Here is a 9,116-nt window from a genome sequence, read left to right as displayed (position 1 = left end):
TCAATGGAATAATTATTTTCTTGGTACGAATACTTTTATCCTTTTTTAGTTTTTTCTTCAATCCTATACCTAATTTCCTTTTCGATTACAAGATATCGGTAACGACTCACGTAGTGGCTTTTTGTCCTAGCGTCTTTTGACTCACCCAAGCACTGTGTTCAAGTTGATAGTCAGCCTTATGTCGATTTTTTAGATCCTAATAAAAGCCAAATAAACCGGTCGATATACGAGACCGGATCAACCGCTCCACTACCATCATAATATTTCTTATAAAAGTTGGTACTTTAACTCAGTTGCAAACGTGTAAACAATGATAGAAAATTATTTAGAAGAAATGAGTGAAAACGAAGTTGGGAACAGCGTAGGAACAAATCAAATAAGAAGAATTTGTCAGGAGTTAGCCAATGAACTATTCTGTGTCAACACAGTTTATGCTTTTTATATAAACGAAGATGTGTTTATAGATTCTGCTATAAAAGCTACGAAGGGTCCGACGGGAAAAACCCTTTTCATGTGAATTATCACTATATCACTTCCAAAGAAAATTTACCAACATATTTTATTTGTCATCGTCGTACTCATCGAGTACAATGTAATACCAAAATGGGCATGTCTGTTTTGTGCAAACGTTGATATTTATAGAATAGGTACAATGTAAAAATATAATAAAATTATATAAATATAATTACTACAAATTTTATTTCACCGTACAAACCATCTTAAAAATTTTTCGAAAAATGTAATTTTTGTTAAAACTGTCGAAAAGTAACGTGAATGTACTGAATTTTGCACTACTTAGTTTGAAGTTTTCTCAAAATAGCTCAAGACGAAATGATAACTCCATTTTTTTTAAATTTTGAATAAAAAACTAAATTACTTTTTTAACGTATACCAACCGACAGCAGGTTTATGTAAATAAACTTTTTTGTTAGACTTATCTTTACAGTAATATACTATTAAGTCGAAAATACTTGAAAACAACTTTTTCGTATCTCAGTTATTTGAAGAGATAGACAAATAACCTTTTTTATTAATTGTAAAGGGTGCTCAAAGGAATATTAAATACATACGAAAAATAGTAAACATTTATTTTTATAAAAAATTATCAAGGTCTTGAAGTATAAAATGCAATAAAAAAATAGTACAGTACATCAATTACATTACACACATCGTTATTTTTTATGTACATTTCTCCAAAATCTATAAACACAATTCACAATTTAAATTTAAAACAACAAATTTGTACAACTACGTAAATTTCATGAAATAAGGGTGTTTTACATATATTCCGCTAACTTTGACGAAAATATGGTGAGACAAAAGTTCTCCAATTAATCTCAGTTTCTGTTCGTTCATTTCAAATTTTGTAAATAAACATATATGGTTACCCTTTGTTATAGGAGATAACTAAATACTTTCCATCAATTTCATCAATGTTCTTCATGTAACAGCGTAAATCACGCTTAAAGCGTGTAGATGAAAATACAGATTTACAGGTTTATAGGTTTCTGACATTTCTAAAAACAATTCATTTTTTTTCTCGTTAGTCAATTTGATTATAAATTACAAATGCAAACACTCTTTTTTCCAAATACAAATTCATCCATTCATTGTTAACATTCAATTTTCTTAAAGCCTCTAATAAAAAGTACATCAGTTCTTTGTTTTATTTGTCAATGTCGCTGTTAAACATGTTTGCCTTAAATATTGTTCTTGATTCTGCTCCAACAATTTGTCGACCCAGTATTTTTTACATATCGCATTGTTTTTTCTGTCCCTATTCCTAAACAGATCATTTACTTTTTCCACACGTTTCACTCTAATTCGAGTTTATTATTCATAATTTTTAACGTTTCTACTTCACTGTACATTTTTTGATTAATAAACTAAAGGGCCTAGCCGGATAAGAGATACTGAAAATTGCCCCGGAGTGAATAGAGACGAAGAAAATACGGGCATGATCAGCATGAAAAATGGTAGTATAGTAGCTTTTGTATCAGTAGAAGTTATGATGCATCAGCTGTAACGTTTAATTTTTACCTTAAAAGAGGGCATGTATATTATTCTGAAAACTGGAACACTCAGTATTTATAAGGTTTTATTTCCTATTTCTTTAAACATCTCTATCCATTTAAAATTTGTATTTTCATTCTAAAATTAACATCACACTGTATAGATAAGATTTGATCTTTTATGTTAAAAGGAAAAGGATATTCGTATAGTCCACCAATTGGGTTTTCCTTGAAGAGATTCCCTTTGCATTCCTAGCTAAAAAGTAATTTTATTAATAAAATAAATAACATTTTGAAAAACGTACCTTTTTATAACGGCAAGTGGCATCTCGAAACGCAAAAATGCTGGGACCCTGAAATAAAGATTAAAATAATAGTTTATAAATATAAATTTTGTATAACCTAATTCATTTCGTGATATGGTTTATTAGATTATTTACGTATCTAACAATTAATTAACGTAGCTTACCTTAAAGTGTATCTCTTACAGGCCTCTTAAATTTAAAATTCATGTAGTCCACTGGGCATTGATTCTTGTTTGTTTATTTTATTTCAAATTTGACATCTCGCCATATTGTCTCCTTCTTCTTCCGTGATTATTGATCGACTTAAATTAAGTCAAGTAGAGTCTGCGCGGTACAGTGTTGCCCGATTGTGCATAGCATTTTTAATGTTGAAAACTCCCGATTATGACATCGTCTTATTTTAGTTAGTTAATTTACACTTAGAATATAGTATTATAGCCTTCCGTTGCATTGTTGTATTAGGAAAAACCAATATTTTCACTTATTTCCGACATGCTTGACTGTGATTGGCAGAGCTATTGTCCAATCACACTATGATTAGTTTCCAGGGGGGGTTTTTCCGCGCGCTTTCTGGGTGGAAAGACAGGAGAAGGTTAGATTTTTTGGAGGGTGTGTGTGAATTGGTGGCCATTGAAAAATCTATGATTTCTGAAATCATCTTTAATTAGGAGCAATTTTTGTGGCCATTTATCAAGAATTTAGGGGTATATAGTGCTGTGGATTATAGTATTTTTGGTGTAAACCCCTTATTCTCACTTCTTATGAAGGATCACTGACACCACGCCGTGTGAAAATCGTATCCCCAGGAAAACGAATTGAGGTTATTGTATAGTTATTGTACATTTTTACCGGTAATTCAATAATATTTAGTAATAGTTCAGTTCAAATTGCAAATTGTAAGAATTGTTTCCTTATCATTAGATACCATAAGGTCCGTATTCGTCTGTCCGCATACGCAGATAGCCTACAAGCGGCAAGTTTTATAAAGAACCCCTTAGTTAAGGGTAAGTATTTTTATTATGGTTATTTTTCTTTTGTTTTACATTTAGCCTTTTGTAATAAGCTCTATACTTTTGTAGCTGTAGTAAAATTTACCCATATAGGCAATGACATGCGACGTTGCCAGTTTATTTTTATTACTAAAAATGTAGGTAAATTAATTTGTTAAAATAATACGTCACGTTGTGACCATATATATCATATGTATTGCGCCATAGCATTAAATTAATGTTCTTTTTTTAATTTTCCATTGGGGTTTTTTTTTGGGGACCACACATTCTTGGAATATTTCCTGAAAGCTTGATTCCTTTTGTTTTTGAAGCTGGTCTTCTACGTAACAGCATTTGGAACACTGTTGACGTTCCTGTACGTATTCAAATATCTCCTGTGACAGTCTCAGCCAAGCATTACGCAATCGGTGCTACCACGTCTACCATCATTCGTCATCTCATAGGAGTTTTGGTACAGCTCCGTGGAAGATCCTCTACCAGACATATTTCTTGGATAAGAAAGGATATCACGCAAGTTTTTGAAACAAACATTTTGCTTTTATTTTTTTTTCTCTATGCTTAAATTTTGATCGTAACATTAAATTATTAGTATTGGTAATTTGCTATTGCTTAGTAACATTTATTATTTGCTTAGCTTTACTGGCTTATATCCGATTGTTTGCATGTATGCGCTTGTTAATATTCTTTATTTATTGGCCATATTGGCACATTTACATTGTTGTTTTTTTTTATATTTTCTCTTTATTTTCCGCTTTATTGACTAGATTAATTGACAGCATTTTGTAATACGCTTGCGGAAATTAGGGGTACTTATCTGCTTATTTACGGTATACACCTGCTTGTGTGTATTTATGCGCATGCGCCTGAGCTCAAGCGACGCCATTTCGAAGCCTATTGCCTGTCTTTTGCATTTTGCTTAAATAGATTTTATCTCCCTAATCTCTAATCGTTTGCGTAGCTAGTCTCAATATTTGCTTTTGCTATTAATCAAAATACTATCTCAATTTTCAGACAGTATTCAGTAAATATACAATTAACTCAATAAGTGTAAATACGTAAAATAAAATATATTTATCTTGTGTTGTACTATTATCGTATTTTATTTATCGTCGACCTCTTTTTGACTATTTTCGGAAGTTGACAGTCAACTATTAGGGTATTTATACGGCTATAGAAAATTTGTCTGGCGCCCTGTTAACATCTAGAACCACTCCCTTCTCCACAGAGGTAGCCAAATACCCAAAAGGTATAACCTAGTCAAACATTGACGAGTTGTAGGTTACACAGCTTACAAAGCAAGTGTGCTAGACAGCAGCCTCGATCCCGTAGTCTGCAACCTAAATAAAAACTATTCAACAAGTGTTGTGTTTTCTTGAAAGAATCTATAAGAGGTAATTGAGAAATTGGTATAGTCAGTAGGATCCAACATCATTACTTGGCTCACCATTTAATGTAATTGGCACAGTCGTGGCGGATTCGAGTACACCTCTTAATGAAATTAGCAACTTAGTACTACGAAAAAAATACTGAAGGAAATAACTTTAAATTGCATGACTGTCAATGGTTAAGATATACTAAAAAGTCAGGAACAGTATTCTTTAAATATGTACTCGCTAAATGATGCAGATCCATTCAAATAAATATGTTTCTCAAGACGTGGCAAGAGTGATACTTTGTTACCTCAGAAACAAAAGAAGAAAAGAAACAAAATTTGTTAGAGTTACTACCCTTGATATCACTACCATTCGTAAAGCAACCAGAAGCTATAAGATTCTTTTGAAATGCAATAACCGCCCTAAAGGTACTACTACTCTGAAACCGATATATTAAACTTTGCAAGGCAGGTTATAAATAATCACTCCTTAAAGCTTGATGTCATAAAATTAAGCTCAACGCCACCAAAGTGTTTGGAAAGACTATTGACTAAATTGAGAAATAAAGGAAACTTTCTAAAAACGGCAAATAACTTTCCAAGGAGGGTACGCAAAAGCTCAAATTCCAAATGTCTCCATATTGCCCTGTGACAACTGTCTTGGTTTTTTCTGTTCAAAACTGCTATATAGGCATATAAAAAACTGTGACGAAAGGTGCAGTGGAAAGGCACGAACTGAAGGACAAAATAAATTAATAAATAACATTAGAACCGTTGAGAACGTAAACGAGAAGTACTTCCACGTATGCGGGCAGACAAAATATCTTTGGAAGAAAAATCAGACAGTTTAATTTGTTCGTTTGGTGCACGATATCTAAGATGTCACAAATTCATTCAAACAATGCTGCGATATAGCCATAAATTTCATTCTTAGAAAAAGCGAACAATATGAGTGTCCCAAGTGCAGAAGCAGAAGTTCAACTTAGAACAATGATCCATTTGTTTACAGCAAACTGGAGATTTGAAATTTCAAGCCAAGCTGCTAGTAATCTATATTTAAACAGATGCCACAGTGGGGGATTTCGACGAAAACGTGGCCAAAAGTCGAAAAATTAACTTTTGTTTTGAAATTTATGAATGGTGGGGATCGCTTTCTGAACTGATTCAGAACCGGTGAAATCGGTACTTGGTCCTGAGCAGGAACTATAAGAAGCATGCGCATTGAATACACAAAGTCATACAGCTATTAAAGCCATTTTACACAAAGCAATTTATTGAATAAAAAATCCACAATTTATTTCAATAAATTAATTAGTTTTACAATTGTATTGATGACAGCTTTACAGATTTCAACATTTACAACAATTTATTGGCCAGTTTCATTGATGCCAACCTCGAACTTCATTGTTCGTCAACTGAAATTGAAAAGTTGGCACTACTGGCAGCGTTGTGACACTGTGACTCAGGCGTATCGGTTATGTTTTTTGGATATTTTAATATTTTCTCATTTAGCGAGAGCCAGGAACCAGAGTGTGATCATAAATACAAAAGACTGCATGTGATAAATTTAGCAATTAACCTCATTTGAGTTAAATCTCTCTGTGGTGAGAAATTACTGTAAACGTGAAGTAATAATGAGGGTCTTTCCGCGCACCTTTCACTTATTTTCCCATATAAAAGGAAATGTCGGGAGTACCAGTGTCATGCTATATTAGTTTTTGCAAAACAACGCAAGTTTTGCATAAATCGCTCTGGTAAGTTTAACCTTTTTATGCTAAATCTACTTTCTAAAATTTTTTATTTATTCCTAGAGGTGGATTTAAATGAAATTAATGAAAAGTCGCTTTTAGCTTTTAAACCAACGAAGCCGCTAAAAGAATTAGAAATTGGACGAAAATATCCAGTCTGGAGAATTAAAAAGGTATCTACAAAGTATGGACACAATTTAGTCATACTCAAAAGACTGTTAGAGCAACTAGAGAAACATTTGGAATAATTTAGATAAACAGTACTGCCTCATCGCCAAGGGTGAGATAAATATTGGTACTGGAAACTTTAAAACCTCAAAAACCGTCGCCATAGAATTTGTAAAACATAAGTAGAATACATTAGTTATTGTCGACTCTAATATTTCCCTAAAAATTAAACTTCAAACAAACTTCGGTCATTTGAGAAAATATACAGTTGTTAAGATCTCTGTATAATATATATTTGGGGAGTGATTTATCCGAAAATAAAACATTAAAATCGTTTCCAAAGCTAAGTCAACGAATTCGGTGGGAAGATGGAACATCTGCTTTTCAAGTCGATTAAGAAGCGGTTTAATTATTAATATTTTACATAGCAATCCACTTTAATTTTTAAACAATTAATTTTACTTGTTTAAACCTACAATTTTAAATGCATTATAAAAGGATCCAATGATTACATTGTGGATCCAATGGTGTTGTCAATTTATTAAGCTACATGTTAATGGCAAACAAATAAGAGAATATAAGTATTTTAATACAAAAAATAATGTCATAAATTTAGGGACCGAAATTTTAAATATAAAGAACTCCTTCTTGTTATTGTTTATAGCAGTTTTGAAGCTTTATTGAAATCGGTCAATGATAATAGAGATGAGAGAGGTATCAAAAGCATGAGATCTTTGCAGTGGGTTATTTGAATTGTAGTTATGATAAAAATTTATCTTATTATAAAAGTTATGTAGGTCTCAACTGTGCGTACTGGTGTGTGAGGGAACTTGAAAATATTGGAAAATTTGTAGACGAAAAATTATATTTTGTAGTGCCCATGGAACCCTGTTCCGTTGACGCTCAGAATGAATTAGAAAAAAACAAATTATTGTCACATCTGTACGAGACCGTTTAATAAAGATAAACCCTGTTGCGACCATTACTACCTTTTAGGAATTTTTAGAGGCTGGAGTCACAATAACTGCAACTTGAATAATGATTATATGTAGAAAGTTATGAAAGTCGTTTTCGGCGAAAAAGATCTGTTTCTTTAATAAGTTTGTTCGGGTTCGGAAAGCAACCCTTATTTAATTGTCTGACAAATACTATCGATTCCAAAGCCGTTGCCTGAATTAAAATCTCTACACCCCATAATAGTAATAGTATACATACTGAGACTTTTTTCTCATTCCGTGACTCTTCTCTAGGTACCTACATCTCCCGAGCATTTAGGCCACATCAGAAGCAGCAGTCTACAGGATGAAAAAGAAGCGCCAACGAATCCTACACTACCACATGACCACTCTTAGATTTTAAAAGGTTTTTATATCTTCTATTCCTTAATTATTCTGTCCTGCTGGAATGTAATAAATTATTATTCGCAGCGATGAAGATCAGATCAAAACGTTTGGAGAATCTTCACGAATGTATTCAGTTGTATTTAAAGACGGACGTTTTTCTATTGGCTGATATTTTTGAAAATTTTAGGGAACAGTGTCTCAATATGTACGGAGCAGACCCAGCACATTACTATTCGCTTCCGGGGATACTTCAGATTGTACAGGGTGTCCCGGAAGGTTTTCCCCATTTAGTTGTCGCATATTACACAAAGTAGTGGGAGTAGGACCATCTGCGCCTATTGTAAGTAATGGCAACGGCTTGGAAATCAGTAACAATGGAGCGGTTTACCGGTGAACAACGTGCTATGTGTTCGAGCGTTTTACGAGAACAATTCATTCGTAACAAGCGGCCTTGCATTTATCGAAAATGGTTGTTCACAACATACTGACTAAAGATTTAAAGTTCCACCCCTATAAAATTCAACTGGTATAGGCTTTGAAAGTTGAGGATTATCCACTTCGGATTGCTCTTGCGGATACATTACTTAACACTTTTGAAACTTTCGACATTCAGCGATGATGTACACTTACATTCGTAAATAAGCAAAACTGCCGTTACTGGTCCGCTGAAAACCCTAAGGAGAAGCATCAAAGACCACTGCACTCTCTCAATGTGACGGTATGGCTTATGCAATAAGCGCCTCTGGAATTATATTATTGGCCCTTATTTTTTCGAAAATGCTAACGGTGGTGCACTTACAGTTACGTCTCTTCGATACAGAGACATGTTAAACAATTTTCTGAGGTGGATAATTTTGCAAGATTCAATGAGAACACTTGGTTTCAACAGGATGGCGCCACGCCACATACTGCAAACCTTTCAAGGGAAGTCGTCAGGGCCATTTTTCCGGGAAGAGTGATCTCTAAACGGGGGGATATTAGCTGGCCACCCAGAAGTCCCGATGTAACCCCCATGGACTTTTTTCTGTGGGGTTATCTTAAAGAAAGGGTATACAGCACGACACCAAGAAATTTGAATCAGTTGAGGCAAAGAATCCGTGAAGAAATTCAGAATATCACTCCAGACCTCTGTCGGCGAGTCATTGCACATTTCCGGTT

General features: G+C 33.6%; 1 long non-coding RNA gene across 1 annotated transcript; it reads right to left on the bottom strand.

The window, feature by feature from the left end:
- Nucleotides 1–2,085: 2,085 nt before the first annotated feature.
- On the bottom strand, nucleotides 2,086–2,562 carry LOC108907053. Its single transcript, XR_001964320.2, has 3 exons — nucleotides 2,482–2,562; nucleotides 2,318–2,365; nucleotides 2,086–2,268 (listed from the first exon to the last, which is right to left on the bottom strand). It is a non-coding gene; the product is annotated as an uncharacterized LOC108907053 (long non-coding RNA).
- Between the last annotated feature and the right edge of the window lie 6,554 nt (nucleotides 2,563–9,116).

Source organism: Anoplophora glabripennis, unplaced genomic scaffold (genome assembly GCF_000390285.2).
Source record: "Anoplophora glabripennis isolate ALB-LARVAE unplaced genomic scaffold, Agla_2.0 scaffold261, whole genome shotgun sequence".
In the NCBI taxonomy this organism is placed as follows: Eukaryota; Metazoa; Arthropoda; class Insecta; order Coleoptera; family Cerambycidae; genus Anoplophora; species Anoplophora glabripennis.
This window is presented reverse-complemented; position numbering and strand designations above follow the sequence as displayed.